The 16,775-nt window shown below is 28.3% G+C and overlaps 1 pseudogene; it reads right to left on the minus strand.

Moving 5' to 3' along the window:
• Positions 1-4,272: 4,272 nt before the first annotated feature.
• LOC119673990 overlaps positions 4,273-16,775 on the minus strand; it is a 25,092-nt pseudogene continuing 12,589 nt past the window's right edge.

Consider the following 16,775-nt stretch of genomic DNA (forward strand, 5'->3'; position numbering starts at 1 on the left):
CAGCGAAAGCCGAAAGCCGAAAGCCTTTCAAGTATTCAACCGCCGCTCCACAGAAATCAAACATAAATAAATCCGACATACTGTACAATTGCTCCAGATTATGCCCCGCTGTTTTTATAATGTAACTATAGAAAGGACCTCACTGCTCTGCTCAATCTGCAGCTACTCGTATATAGTATAAGACTTGGTGACGTTGACATGAACGTTAAGGGTGGTGACTCTGATTTCGAATGCGATATTGATGTTGATGGTGACGTTGGTGCAAATGCTGATGATTTCGTTGACTGCGTAGAGTACTAGAGTCCTACTTCTCCACTGCATCTGAAGCCATGCCATTTGTTGAATTTTTATTCTTTGTTTGTTGTACGCCCAGTGTTAGTGAACCTGGCTGAACCGCAAGCGATTATAGTGTTGTAAATTGAAATGAATTAACGACGAAGAGTGAATGAGAGACCTACAGGAAGGTGTACAGTGATTTGCAGTAGATACTTAACGACAGGAAAGTTCAAAATATTCGCTTGAACTGCAAATATGAATGAATGAAAAGCAAAGACGATTTTATTTTTATTTTTATTTTCGATTTCTGTTTTCTGTTTTACAAATGTGTACTAATCGAAGATTGATTAAGTTGAATTGCTATTGGGGCAAAAGTGCACTCAAAGCAAACCGGCGGAAAACTACGACGCGAATTATGTAGTCTCACTGAGGGTTAAGCAAAGCTTGTATGTTGACATTTGTAAAATATACACGATTCGGTATGGGAATTTGACATAGATTTCGACACAGAGTATGTGAGCATATATGTAATTTGATTCGAAAGTGTGTTGATATTTGTCACAAAAGAAAATTGCATCAACAAAAATTTCATTTTAGCAGGTCAATGAGTGAGTACTCTCTATAATTAGAAATCTGATGAATCCACAAACACTGTAGTGACAATATTTCAAAACGGTTTAAAACAATTGTTGTTAGTGGATTTTCTGAAACCTTGCAATATGAAGTATTTATTTATTAGTTTTATTTTTTTTTAAATTTTATTATAAAATCTCCATAGGTCTTACAACTATGGTCATACATTTAAACAAAAACCACTAAGAAATAGTAAATATTTTTTTTTTAAATTGAAGTTTTCTCTGCGAATATAATTATAATGTAATTTTCTTTCTTTTCTATCTTTCAGAAAAAATCAACAGAAACGGTAAGTTCCTTCTTTTACCACAAAGTACCTCCACTCTTATCTACAAGATACTTGAGTTTTTATATCCGTGCTATTAAAAACCTATTTGAAATTACTAATTAATATCTAATTATGACATTTTAAAAAGCAATTTGCTTTTAAAATTAAGAAGTTTTATGTTCGCCATTTAATTAGAGTTGCTTTCGGTTTGGGTTTTGCTTTTTTAAGATATATACACAGAGGTGTACTATATGTATTTATATGAATTTATGCCACCCTTTTAAATTTTCGTGCATTTATCTGGTAAATTTTGTTTTTTTTCGGACATGTAAGTAATGGTGTGAAGAGTTCACGTGTTTGCGGAGTTGTGTATTGCATATACAAAATACAATATAACAATATTTAAATTTGTTGCACAAAATGTTGTCCTTTAGCATTCTGTGGTACGCCACAATGTATCGTATATACACAAAGTATCTCCAATAACAACTACTATGTGAAACACCACAACAAACAATATAAACAATTTCAAACTTGTAACAGCAAAAAATCTCATTTTTCATTGTATGCGCCAATTTCACTTGTAATGTTGCCACCTTTTTGCCATTAATTGCACATAGTTTTGTTGGTTTTAACACCCGCCATTCTTGCTCTTTGTTCGCATTTTAAACATAAAATTTTAGTACAATTTTGTGAAATTTTTTCTTCGTCCTTTGTACGTTGTAAGCTTTTTGTGCCCCCTGCCATGTGTTGCTGCACGTAAACAAAAACTTTAACTCGTTCATGGTAGATTTTTGCTCTGTTTTCGGTAGTTGACGTAAAAATTAGTTTTTTTTCCCCATCGAACCCTCAACATGAGTGTTAAGTCAAAAATTTAAGGACACTCATGGTGATAATATCGTTGGTCATAGAATTTTTCACATTTTTGTGGTGTTATCCATAGTAATATGTTTTAAATTAATTTTATTTGCTGCAAAAATATCTCAGCATATAAGCAAAAATAGAAAAGTGTTGAAAAATTAATTAAAATATATTTAATAAGTAAGATTAAAATTGTTTAAGACAGACTTAAATATCAAACCGTTTATAAAACAAAATTTTTCAATTAGTGTGTGTAAAGAATACAAAAAAATTGCACTTGGCAATACTCTAAACAGTGTTGTATGGTAAGCAAAATTTTAATAAATTAATCAAATTTTTGTTGTGGTTTCTTCATTACTGTTTGAATCCTTCTATTTTCTTTGCGTCAAGGGGCGCATCACATTCGACAGAAAAAAATTGATTTGCGGCTCGAGTTAATTATTAAAAAAAAATTGTCTTACATATTAAATATTGTCTTGCCAATTTCTCAACACGAACTTGCTTCAAAACTGAAGATTGGTCTCACATCATTTCGAAGTCTCGTGTTTTTATACAGGATTAAACGATCTAAGTATCAATCAATATGATGGAAACACACACACACACATACACTGCTAGAAATTATTTACAATCTGGTTTTTCTAGCATGGTTGAGGACGTCTTCTTTCGCGAATATCTTTTTAGACGAAACATTTTCATTTAATCGAAGCAGATGACCAAGGTAGACAAAAGCCAACTCGCTGAATTTTACAAAGCAAAATCTCTTATCTAACTAATTAGATATACGTTACCAATATGTATGGAACCATAGATCTTTCGATTGAAATTCTTCTTTCAAAAACTCTTAACGCGGTTAAAAAACTATTATGTTATTTTTTGTAGTATTTAAATTTTAATAAAGTGTAAACTCTTTTAAGTGAACACTCTTCTTCATGCTCATAAAAATTTTGTCCATCCAAACGGTAGCTATGATCCAGATATATCTGTACGAAGGTCTTTCACTATATATATATAATTTTATTCAAATTAATTTGTTTATTCACAATATTAAAAATATCGTTAAGTAATTAGATTACTCAATTTATTTTAAATATTTTTAATTTATAAAATAAAATTCATTATGTGGTTAAAAAATGTTACTGAAGTTTTATGTAAAGTACTTCTAGAGTATTTCGAAAGGAGCAAGTTTCTGACAAAGCCTTTTTTAAATTTAAATTTAATTTAATATTACATTTTTCTAATTTATATTTCTATTAATTTTGATTTATTTCTGAATGAGAATTTTTATTTGCTCTTTCACTATCTTACTAAAAAATGCTATTATTCTAGTAAATTGCTTTCTTGCCTTAACTATTTACATAAAGCCTTTTTGAGTTTTTTTTTTCGTATTTTCTAAGATCTTACCAATGCCGGTGTGCAAAGGTCGGAGTTTTTTTTATTTTTATTTCCTAAAGGCAAAGTTGTTACCGTTTCTTAATTTTATCTTTTTTACTTGCACGAAAGTTTTAGGAGATATTTCCCAAGGTAGTTCGTTTTGGTCATAATACAAATAAATATCTTTTCTTTTTATGATTTCATTTATTTAGTATTTTTATTTTTTCTTTTACTTATATGCTAGCATAAGTTAACTGGTAAGAGTTAGAAATTCCCAGTAGAAGGATTAAAGTTATGTTTTATTTTTTGAATGTGAGAGTAAATTATATTTATTTAGGATTACTTGTGAAATTAAGGAAAATTTATTACCAGATTTAGAACTGCTGAAATGTATAATTAATATGTATTCTTATATTTATATTTAAAATATCTTTTTCAAAGTCTTTTATATAAATAAAAAGTTTTACATAATTTATTGAATTTAAAATTTTACTACTTTATTATATTCATATCAGTGACAAATAAAACCTTCCAAATCCACACTTTCAAAACCGAATATGAGCAAAAGTGCTAACCATGATTATAACGAATAAAAGTGCTACCGAATCACACTAAAATTAGACAAAATGTTTCGGTGCATTTACAAATATGCGAAAAAAATCTTCTGTGTAATTTTTCAATTTTAAGCAACAAATACAAGTAAATAACTATTAATATCTTAAAATTTAATCAGTGCGTATTTATTTTATATAAAAAATGAATAAAAAAATATGAGTATATATATATTTCTCAACAAAACTATTAACTTCATACAAAGTAATCTTCTCTAATATTGGCCTACTCTGAAGTATAAATAATATTTATTGGAAAGCATTTGAAAGTAGTGCGCCTAAAAGCACACCAATACGAATTTCTTCATCGCAAGCTATCTCTGCTTGAAAACTTTCTTCTACTTCAATATTCTAGTTGCAAAAAGTAAAATAATCAAATAAAATGATATAAAAATATTTCCTTGCTAGAACGTAAGAAAAACAAAACCAAAATCCTATCAAAAATTTATATCATAAACCCATGGGGGGTAAACAAAAAATGAGAAATGAGTTAGATGAAATAAAATGAAATCCATTGCCGTAAAATAAATATCATTCAACAAGCTAAATCCGACTGCTGAATGTAATCTTTTGCATTTGATTTGCCTGCTGCTTACTTCTTAACATTTTTTTGCACTTCGGCCCGTTGTATGAGAATCTAGTGAAGAAAATATAGGCATGCGAAAAATGTCGGTTCTATGTATTACTCGGGGATAGAATTGCTTTAGTGTACTACGTATAAAAACAGCACCCACTTGCTAGTGAACTGCTTCAAAAGGTGTGCAGTTGAAATTTTATTCTGAAATACTTTTAGTTTTGTTATTGCTTCTACTTAGTCCTTAGCCAAGATTGCAGCATTTGTGTTAGTTAAACCAATTTCGCTTTTATCTGTATCTTAAATAAAAAAGAAAGAGGAAAGAGGGTTGAATTTTTTTTTGTATTAATATTTTCATTTATTATATTTTCAGCCGTCAACTATTTATTATTTAACTTCTTGTACTGTAAATGGAAAGTTTAAATATGTTTAAGAAATTTTCAACAACCATCAGTTAAATTTTTTTTATTAATGTCAGTTATCAGTTATTTATAAGTAATTTGAAATAAAATGTGCAATTTTCGATTGCTGAAAATGGCACTATTTCATACTGTATTGTCTACTGGTTAAAATAGATTTAGTAAATTTTTAAAATTTATGGAGCGACTTGTATGTCTTGATCAAGCTAGTATTAGTTTGGATTATCTATAAATTTATTGAAGGAATTTAAAGATAATAAATTGAAGGGATCAAAAACAAATAATTTTGTTAAATAAGAGACCACTATCGAATCTTATTGAAATACAGCCCTAAAATAAAGGTCTTATGATCTGTTAGCTGGCGTATTCAACTACAAAGCTTTACTGACTTTTCGCTGGTGTATGAATAATATTAAAAATTCCAAAATATAATATAAATTGTTTAATACTATATCAAAATGATCAATAAATAATATGTAGATATTTGTACCCCTTTTAAAAACAAAAAAATTTACGATTATTACGTTACTTATTGAAATTATAATAATCAAAGCAATTATTTTGATAACGAAATTTCTGGAAAAATTTCATTTTGATGACTTGCTGAGGTTCACTGTGTGTTCGAAAACCATGCTAGAAGATTTAATAATCTACTCTTTGGGCCTGAATATTTATGGTTCATTGTATTATTGTTATGAAGATTTTAGCAACCTTAAGATTTATTATGCTCCTTCATGGATGTTGTTTTTTAAATCTGTTTTTTAAATTATTATTATTATTGTTTCCATACTCCATTAAGAGCTTAAGGAATCTACAAAAGTTTTCTACTGGTTTTTATTTTGTGTTATTGGTCTAACTTGTTAAACGATTTGCCCGTCTCAAACTGAACTGTCCTTCTCCAGATCATTGCTGGTCTAGTTTTCTGAATGAATAGTAGTATTTTTCCTCTTTTTATCAAACTTGAATTATCGAATTTTATGTATTCATTCGTGTTTCCTTCGATCAGTGCACAGCACCTTCCTAGCCCGTGCTAGGCAGTCTTCTTTTCTTTTTTGTACTACCTTTAAATCCCATTACATACGATTTCTTATTTCTTTAGCTGACAGTACGATCTACAATATTCAGTTTAGGGATTACTCTTATTATTTTTAACTAATATTTTAACTTTTTTAAATCATATTTTATTTGGAATATGATAATCTTGTTGAGTTTTTTAAAATCTAATATTTTTTTTGTTAATTATTTACTATGTAAGAAAATATCACGCTCTCCCAAATTATTTCTTTAGGTCGAGAACTGTTCGTATATGGTGTATTCGGGTTCCTGGTAGCTCAAAGGACACCATTTCTAATTTGCTTCATAAGAAATGACTTTGATTTTTGCAACGTTTGACTACTTCATTGCTATATGCGTGTTTTAGTTTTGAGTCGAATATATTGTTAGGTTTGCTCGTCTACACTGAAATATATTTGTTCATCTACACTGCTGTAACAAAAATAACTTTTATGTTACAGCAAAAAGCATGTTTAAGTTCTGACTTCTGAAAAGAAATCATTTTTATTTAATGCAGATTGTCTAAGTTTAGTACTTCCTCTAACATTTTTACTTTCTTCATTTTCAGTTTACAGTAAATAAAAACAAGCTTAACCCTATGCACATAGCTTCAAGCATCAGCACTTACCACTTAAGTGGAAACTTTGCCAATAAAGTAACCGGCAATAGGAAAATAGAAAAGTAAAAGTAATATAAATCTACAATATTTTCCTCATCTCAAGCAGACTGAATTTCGACTTGATGGAAATAGAATAAAATTATGAAATGTACTATAAAAAAATGACATGAAAGCTGCCAAACCAAACCGATCCAAGCGGAGGATTACAGCGAATCAATGAGATTTACTTATCTGCATCATCAAACACTATCATATTGACTCTGGCACAAAATTTACGTACACAGAAGTCGGTATTTGTTAGTATTAGTCATCGTACTTTCCTTCACAAGAAAATATTGAATAAATATCATTGAAGTTAAAGGAAAATTTTGCAGGATAAATATATATGCGCGCTACAGATAGAAAGAAGAAAGACTTATAATAATTTTAAAAATTTTAAATACTTTATTTTGCAATGCAACAATTTTTAATAGTTTGCAACAATCATAAATTTCTAGAATTTAATTAAAGTCATTTTGCCAACAATAAAATTATTATTTTTATTAATTATTAATAATAAAAAAAAACTTTTGTTAGCGTCAAGTGCATAAATTTATTTAAATTTTGTTGCATGCAATGGGGCTCATGCGCTACTACTGGATTATCCTTGTCAGGATACAAGTATTCATAGCTGTGCATTAAACGGATTTATATTGTACATGTTAAAAGTTTTCTCATTACCTTAATAAAAACATTTGTTGCTGCCGCAAAGTTTCTTTCATTTAATAATAAAAACAAAAATGTACATGTACTTTTACTACTTACTTCTGGTTAAGTGTGTACGGCGGGTATATGTGGAGTGAAGTGAAATATTAATTTTAGCCCCAGTATGTATGCCTCCTTTAATCATATTAATTAAAATTCACACCTATACATCCAGATGCTTTTCATGCATAATTGTACATTTGTATGCACGCTGATATGTAGATACAAATTTTCACACTTTTACTTGTACTTTTATAACGCGATAATTACATTAATTAAGCACAAAGATAATATGAAAATAATAAGGATTTAACAATTCTTATCCGACAAAATGCATTTTGTTGGAGTGCACACAAGCATTAAATTACGCTTATAAATTCTTACAAATATCCGTAGCGAAATTCTATTTGCATTCGTATTTGTGTGTATCTGTGTGAATACGAGTAAACTTGGATACCAACATATTTAATCTGTACTTACTCATTACACACAAATTGAAATGGCGTCAAGTAGCTGTTGAAAGTTTCTACTTTAATTTTGCGAAGTTGGTAATATTAAATTCCCGATTCGAAATTTTTCATTAGTTTTTATCTTCCTTACTGGTACATGATTAAATAAGTTTAAAGTATGTAAAACTTGAAATGTGCATCAAATGATATGTCTACGTTAAGTTTGCTGAAGTGCTAAAATATCTTTAATTGCTAGAAGGGTTCAAACATTAATGAAGAAACATAAACTACAAAAATTTAATTAATTTATTGAAATTTGGCTGACCATAAAACGCTGTTTCGAGTATTCCCAAGTACTCAACATCAATGATCTTAAAACACAATTTCAAGAACTTAAACAAATTTTTATAGTTGTTATTTCTTCATTACTATTCGAACCCTTCCAGTTTTCTGGAAAGACGCGTCACATTCAACAAATAAATCTATCTTATTCTTGATTGCTTATCGTATAAGATTCGTGGAGAATGAATCTAACAGAAATATATCATTTAAATTTTGTTAAATTCCAAAAATAAATTTTAATATAATGTATATTTAGCTCATATATTTGAAATTATGAAATTTCTTTAACAAACTTATATAATACAGTCAAACTTCCATAACTCGAACTTCTATAACTCGAATTTTTTATAACTCGTACAAAATAGAGTGCAATAGGGTTTAGATCGAATATTATATACAATGTCAAAACTATTCTTTAACTCCAATTCTTCATAAGTCGAAATGATACTTCGAGTTATGGAAGTTTGACTGTACTATAAAATATCAGTTAAAATATCTTTAAATACACTATAATTCATATTTTTATAATTAAAATGGAATTTTAATTGGAAAATATTTGCAATTTAAATAGTGTTATTTAGTAGTAAGTAGTTTACTATAAATGAATTGTATATTTACCTATACCGCAATAATCTAATATTACATATTCAAGATTAAAAAGTAAGATAAAATATTTTGCATGAGAATTTCTTATACTTAGAACTATTTGATTTGCATTCCCAACTTTCTTTTTGCGCTACTCTCAAAGCCAACAGAAGAAATTTAAGTTTTGAAACTCCGTCTTTGCCTCCGTTGCCGCATATTTTAAATGCAAAACCTTCAATTCTGTACACTGGAATTGCATCTAATGAATACAGCGTTTTTCCGTCATTGTTGCTGGTTACGCTATGGCATTTGTTTCCACTGTGGAAGTTCGTTGAGACTCCTAAACCACAAGAAAGTGATTATGGTTTTAATGTGGGAAATTTAGCATTTGTTACTGCATGCATTAGGAATTTACAATCTTCGGCTTTATGATTATAAACTTAATTACATCAAACAAGTGAAATAACTTAATAATTTAATTTTATTTCGCTCTTCGAGATATTGGGTTTTTGTAGGTTCACGATTTCAAAATGACATCAATTTGCATTAATACAAGAAAAAGTTATATTTAAATAAATTGGGATTTTAAGTAGGATATAAACTTTTAATTTATTATAAACTCGTATTAAATGAAATTTGACGCTCTTAAAAGTTATGTCGCATTTCTATAATTAGGAACTAAATTATTAAGAAATTTTTAGAAATATTTAATAAAAACCTTTCATATTGATTTCTATTAATTTATCAATTTATTGGTATTTATGACTTAACCTGCATATCTCAATTTTACTGGCATTAAGCTAAATTAGGATTATGAAGTGAGTAACCATTTAATCATTAATGTCCAAATATAAGCTAAGTTGAGCACTATCTACTTGCGTGAAGTGGAGGAAGAGGTTTACTGCAAAATATGAATAAATTTTCTGGGGCGTCTTATAAGCAACATAAAATGTTCAATATATTAGTTAATTACTTAAACAAAAGATACTGAGCAATTGTTTATAAAATAAATAAATATTAATATAAATTATTATTGTTGTATAAATGAGTATTATCCAGAGCTACTGATATTATATAGTCTACATTATTTTAATTTTTGTGGAAGATATGTTGTGAAAAATTTTGTAATGATAATAAACAAAAATGAAGAAAAAAGAAATTTTTTTAATGATAAACTAATTCAACGACACAACAAAGCAATAATGTTGAGTATTGACGATCTCTTGTAACGAGCTACGTATATATATGGTGGGACGTTGGGACAGCGCACTGTCAAACAAGTGGCACCCCCTGAGTGAAGGATTAGTCGAAGTAGACCACGAAACAACTTGGGTCCTTTTTCGTCCTTCGATTCTCGGATGTCGTTATTGAGTTAAAGCTGGTGTTGCAACCGTTCGCATAACTTCATCTTTTGTTAATGAACGCAGCTCATTTAGCTTGAGGTTTCCTGCCAAGTCATCACCAACCCAATGGTGTCCCAAAACAGTCTTCCTTCTACTTGCCAGTGTTGGACATTGACACAATATATGCACCGCTGTCTCCTTTTCCTCTAGACATAGTCTGCAACGAGCTACGTAACTGAGTAACGAGCTCAGTTTTGCATCAGTTGCAAAACAACAACAACGTTATTCGATTACCATGTTACACAAAATCGTGAATACCCCTAATGATTAGTTCTATTTATATTGAGCTTGTGTTAAGTCGGCATTAGAATTAAGCATAAGGTACATCTATCAACAATATTAAATATATATATATATTTAATGCTAATAAAATAAAGAGATATTGCAATAAAATCCATAACCAATTTTTTAAATAATTATTTAAAAATTATTTTGTAGTGTATACTTTTGTGCTATAATTGAATTTTAACTGCAAACAAGAACAAATTATTACGTGTTCGTCAACTAATTAAACACATTATAAACTCTTAATTATACACAAAATTCTGCACTTAACGCTAATTTAAAATTTCAAACAATTTTATTTTGTTAATTTTACGACAGGCGCGATATATTTTCATATGCAATATGGCAAAAATAATAAATAAATAATTTCCACTTGAAATAAATTCTCGTAAATATATTTGTTTTGAAATTATTAATTGCTATATCACTGGTGATGTGTTGTGTTGTGTTGTGTTAATTTTTAATAAAATATTTTACAATTGTAAATGTGATTGCATTTATTTGTTAACAGCAATTTATAATTGTGATGTAGTGGAAGCATAAATCATTGCTGACCATATAAATATGCTGCATACAATGAATTCGCCAATGAAGACTTATAAAATTTATTTAATTTTACAACATTTTAATTTTATTTTAAATAATATAAATTAGTATTTCATGTATTTTTAAGGATTTGTGATTGCTGTTTTGTATCTTGATTATTGAAAATGGATCCATATAATCCATACGATTTAATTTATTTATTGGACTGAGAATTTTTCTTCCAAAGCTAAAGCACTTCAACATGAAACACATCCTATACATTAACATACAATCTAACCTAGCACAATATATATATTTAATTAGTAATTTTAAAATTACAAGAATATAAGTATGTCTTGATTACGTCAGTATTAGCTTGGATTATCTATAGATTCATTTAAGAAACTTATCAGATTAGAGAAACATTGTCAGCTTAGGGTACAGTCTTTTTGCCAAAACGACTTATTCAATGTAGTTATATTTCAGTGATATCATTTGAATAAACTTAATAGTAATAAAAAATATAACACACAAGCGTTACAATTTTATGATATATAATAAGTTTATGTCCATATATGTATATGTCCATATATTTGATCAATAGGACTTATATATTTTTTTTATATTATTTTTTTTATATTATTTTTTTTATATTATTTTTTTTAAATTGTTTTTTTATTTTTTGTTTTATATTTTTTGTTTTATATTTTTTTATATTTTTGGTTTTTATATTTTTTTTATATTTTATTCATATATTTTTTTTTATATTTTATTCATATATTTTTTTTTATATTTTATTCATATATTTTTTTTTATATTTTATATATATATATATTTTTTTTATATTTTATATATATATTTTTTTTTATATTTTATATATATATTTTTTTTTTTATATTTTATATATTTTTTTTTATATTTTATATATTTTTTTTTATATTTTATATATTTTTTTTTATATTCTATATTTTTTTTTTATATTTTATATATATTTTTTTTTATATTTTATATATATTTTTTTTTATATTTTATATATATTTTTTTTTATATTTTATATATATTTTTTTTTATTTATATTATATATATTTTTTTTTATATTTTATATATTTTTTTTTATTTTTTGTATATTTTTTTTATTAATTCAATTTTTTTTTGTATATATATTTTATTTTTTTTATTTTGTTTTTTATTAATTTATTTTTATTTTATTTTGTTTGTAATTCTTTTCATGTTGTGTAAATCTTTTTTTTTTCTCTTTATAATCCTTTTTTTTCTCTTTTTGTAATCCTCTTCTTTAATGTTTGTAGGATTTTTTAAATTTTGTTTTTAATTTGTTTTTTTTTTCTTCAATATTTTTAGCCAATTTTAATCATCGCCATGAGTTAACCGTTTAAGTAGTGATAGTTTTTAATTTCTGGATATTTTGGAGCAGATTTCACAATGAAGCTTCAGACCGCATCGAAACGGTATTTAGTCGTATGCTCGTCCAATACAGCACATATCCCGCCACAAAATTCATAATCGTTTTCTGCATAAATGACATTTTAAGTATATTGCGCCATTTTACCACAAACAATATCCGCATCCGTTTTAACTAATACGTAGAAGAGCATAAAACTTCAAACTTAATTTAAATTCACCATCGATGTGTGGGTAACATTTTGAAATGACTATTGCCAAACCACATTGACCGCAATACGAGCCGTCATTATCATTGCTTGCAGTTATAACAATTGCATCAATGCCAACTTGTGCTACTACAAAAAGCCGAGCAATTATGTAGTTACAATTTTAATTATGTTGTAATAAAGTTCAACTCATTAAATTTCAAGATAAATCTACAACATAATTTAAAGATATTTTTGACCACTCAAGCTACTGCTCTAAGTAATTTGAAAAGAAATATGCTAATGATACAATGGCACAAAGTGCTTCCAATAACGAAGAATGGCACATTTGTTACACATTATCGAATTCTCATGTATATTTTCATACAAGGATAGTCACACATAATCACTTTAATGCTCGTTTGAATGCTAATTTCTAATCAAATTTTAGTGCACGTCTCTGTGGCTGTCTGTCGGTGTACTTCCATCCTGTGCTATATATACACTTCTATGGCATATAGCTGACATGTGTCAATTTGTGCAGTTTTAGAAGCTTAATTTTCAATTTTAAAATTAGTCATCGCATAGCTGCATGTTTTATTGCACTGTTAACTGTTAAGTGTGCAGTAAGTGTTGATAATCGAATTTGCAAGTAGTTACGAATACGAAACAACGTTGCTTTTTATTTATCTGTACAGTTCCATTGGTCCAGAAATTGTGCTGGTATTCTCTTAACACTTGACAGTTCCTGTTTATTGTGTGTAGCAAATTCAAAACTCAAATGACGCACTTCAATTCACTGGGAATATATCAGATGAAATCATTTGTACATATCTGCATGGATAGGATCTACATATGTAAATAGTAATGCACACACAATATTTGACAAATTTTGACTATTGATTAAGTATTGACGCAAATATTCCAAACTGATTGCTCCAAATTGATTTTTAACTCTTATTTTCACATCAATTCGAGTTGCAGTTACTGACATCTGAGCAATTGTTTATTGCACCATGATTTACCCCGAGAAACATGATAATAATTAAGTTGATTGTGGCTTGAGTAACCTCAGCTGCATTTTGTTGCCAATAAATTGAAAACTATTTTCATTATGAATTAATTTTTATTTTTATAGATTTAATTAATAAATTTATTAACTCATATCGAACATTTTAAATTTTATTAACCTAAATGGGTTTACCTGGTTTTTCAATTACACAATGTCATACAAACTAAATGTGTTTAATATATGCGAACTGTAATTAAAAGAAATATTCTTTATAATGGCTTTTGTAATATTGTGGTCCACGTGCTATGAAAACATTACATTAAGCGTATAATATGCGGTTATATACCCGGTGAGTTATTCTTATCAGTTTGGATTTTTGTAAATACGAGTAAATGCAGTGTGTAATATATCAAAGCGACATAAATGTGAAAAGAGAACCGTTGGTTCAAGAAGTCAACAAAAAATCACAACGGTAGTGAGAATTGTATTTCGAAATAACCAACTTCATTAAAAAAAACATAAATCTATAATAAACCGTAATGTTGTTATTTGTAAGTATGTGAAACGTTTTCTAATCTCAAAATCTTAGTTCGCATCATACTAGATTAAATTGGAGAGAGGGGTAGCTTATGCGGATGATGTGGTTATTTTAGGGTTATAATGAATATTTTTTTTAATATAAATTTTACTTGATAGCAGCTATACTTGATAACATATATGCATACTAAAAGACAGTCAAGCTGCTTTAAATTCCTTAAGTTCAGTTCAATTTACATTTTGACTACTACATATACCTGAACGAGATATCGAGACAGTTCTACATTTCTTTAATCTGAGTTTCTGGTCATGGGAATATTTTCGGCAATTGAGACGAAGCAGACGAGCTAGCCAGACGGAGTTTTCAGGAAATCGCTCGAAACATCTGAATAATCTAAGCATATCGCTGACATCATGTCAACTGTTACCAAGTTCTTTCTATGGTAAACTTTTTAAAAGACGATTGGAAGAATTTAACGATATGTAGGCATCTGTATGCAAATTGGCCACGTTCCATTTCAAAGAAATCCAATACTTTCAGTGAGATGCCCCGTAGATATAACATCGTTGTAGTGGATTTAATCAGCGGTCATGCAGATTAGCTAACCATGCTCGAAGCTTGAAAATACTTGATGAAAATGTTATTATGTGTATATGTTTTTTAGGGTTTTATTTTAGGATGGTATTTATGAGATCTATTTAATATTGTTCTGTTCTAAACTTGCTTGCATAGAAAGTCTGCTCATGAGTTAATTGCAGAACGATGTCTCTTCTCTTTATGAGTTGTGTAACGCTTTTTGGGTTAAAAATATATTATATGAAACTTAAATAAAATGCTTAATTACCTACTTATATCAATTAGTTGAATTCTTTAAAAAAACTAAGAAATCCAAAATCAACTAATGTAGTATTTGTTTACTGTTTTTTGTTTTTATTTTTTTAATCAAAATCCGTATTTGTGTGGCAGCAAATTTAAATTTGATTTTCAGTCATAATAATGCTACTAATTGCTGTCATGGAGTTATCAGTAATTTTAATATTTCAATAGAGTAGGTCTATCCTTTAAGCGCGTCATTATTACTTTGTTTATCTAAATACATTATTAAATGTAAATGACATATTGCAATATTGACTTTAGTACAATTGTCAACAAATTAAAATCAAATTTCTAAATTGTAGTTTCAATTGGGAATATATTGAAGTATTTGTCATGGACTTATTCTAAAAATATTTTCAATAAATTCAATAAGCGTTGTCGTCAAATAATGACAAAAATGTATTAGTCCGTCCGTAACCATGCAGTTCAAAATTTTCATTAATTAAAAAAAAAATTTTTTTTGTAATTGGGTAAGGTTAAACATTATGTGTCCACCTTGCAGTTATTTTCTTATTCCTATATAAAAAAATTTGTGTGATACATTTATTTTTGCTTCAAGAGCTTGTTTTATTATCAATTAACCAAGTAATTATTCTACAAAATTTTGTTAGCCTTCCGATAGAAGTTTCTCATAGTTGTGCGTAAATATTCTCATATTCTCCAAAAATAGTTCTCTTAGAATTGTGGCTCTGTTTCTTGCTAAGGTTAAACATCTACAGAATAGACGAGAGCTTGATAGTACTTCATTTTCCTCTTGGTATTGATCATCCCATAACAATCTAGTATTACTCATTCGTTATTAAAAGTTAATTACTTTCCGATATTTTTCAAGTAAACTATGGCCGGTTAGAAGGCACTTAATAATGCCGATTTCGACATGTTTCGGACTAATTAGTTAGACAAATTTGTTCAGTATTGGTTAGTTAGTGGTCTAGTTTGCTACACCTAGTTTATGCTTTTTGGGAACAGAACTATATATCACATAGTAATATTATTTTTTGGGTTGTGAACTTACATTAAGACCGAAAAGTTTTCGGAAATTCTCATTTAAAATTCGCGCGCTGTATATTTTTCGATATTTTAAGTTTATGTAGTTTGGCAGCACTGTCCTTAATTACTATGCCAAAAATGAGCGCGATCTGTCAGACAGTTCGTTTACGGCAGCTGTTGAAACCAGTTCACCTCAGTAGGGCGTTGCGAAAAAAACAATGGAAAAAAATATTGAACAAAGAGTTTGCATCAAATTTTGTGTTTCGAACGAAATTTCGTGTGCAGAATCGTTGCGAATGCTACAAAAGGCTTATGGGGAATCAGTTTTATCGAAAACTCAAGTTTATGAGTGGTACAAAGCCTTCCAGGACGGTCGTACGACCGTCGAAGACATTTCGCAACGCACTACTGAGGTGAACTGGTTTCAACAGCTGCCGTAAACGAACTGTCTGACAGATCGAGCTCATTTTTGGCATAGTAATTAAGGACAGTGCTGCCAAACTACATAAACTTAAAATATCGAAAAATATACAGCGCGCGAATTTTAAATGAGAATTTCCGAAAACTTTTCAGTCTTAATGTAAATAAAAATTCTATATTAATCTATTAATATATTAATCTCATATATGGTTACACACATACCATAGCATTCAGTATCTCTTTTTCTCAGATATGTAGCTTAATGTACAGGTCTCTTTCAAAGATGCCAGAGGTATTTAACGCCTTTGATT

The sequence above is a fragment of the Teleopsis dalmanni genome, chromosome 2 (assembly GCF_002237135.1).
Source record: "Teleopsis dalmanni isolate 2A chromosome 2, ASM223713v2, whole genome shotgun sequence".
Taxonomy (NCBI): domain Eukaryota; kingdom Metazoa; phylum Arthropoda; class Insecta; order Diptera; family Diopsidae; genus Teleopsis; species Teleopsis dalmanni.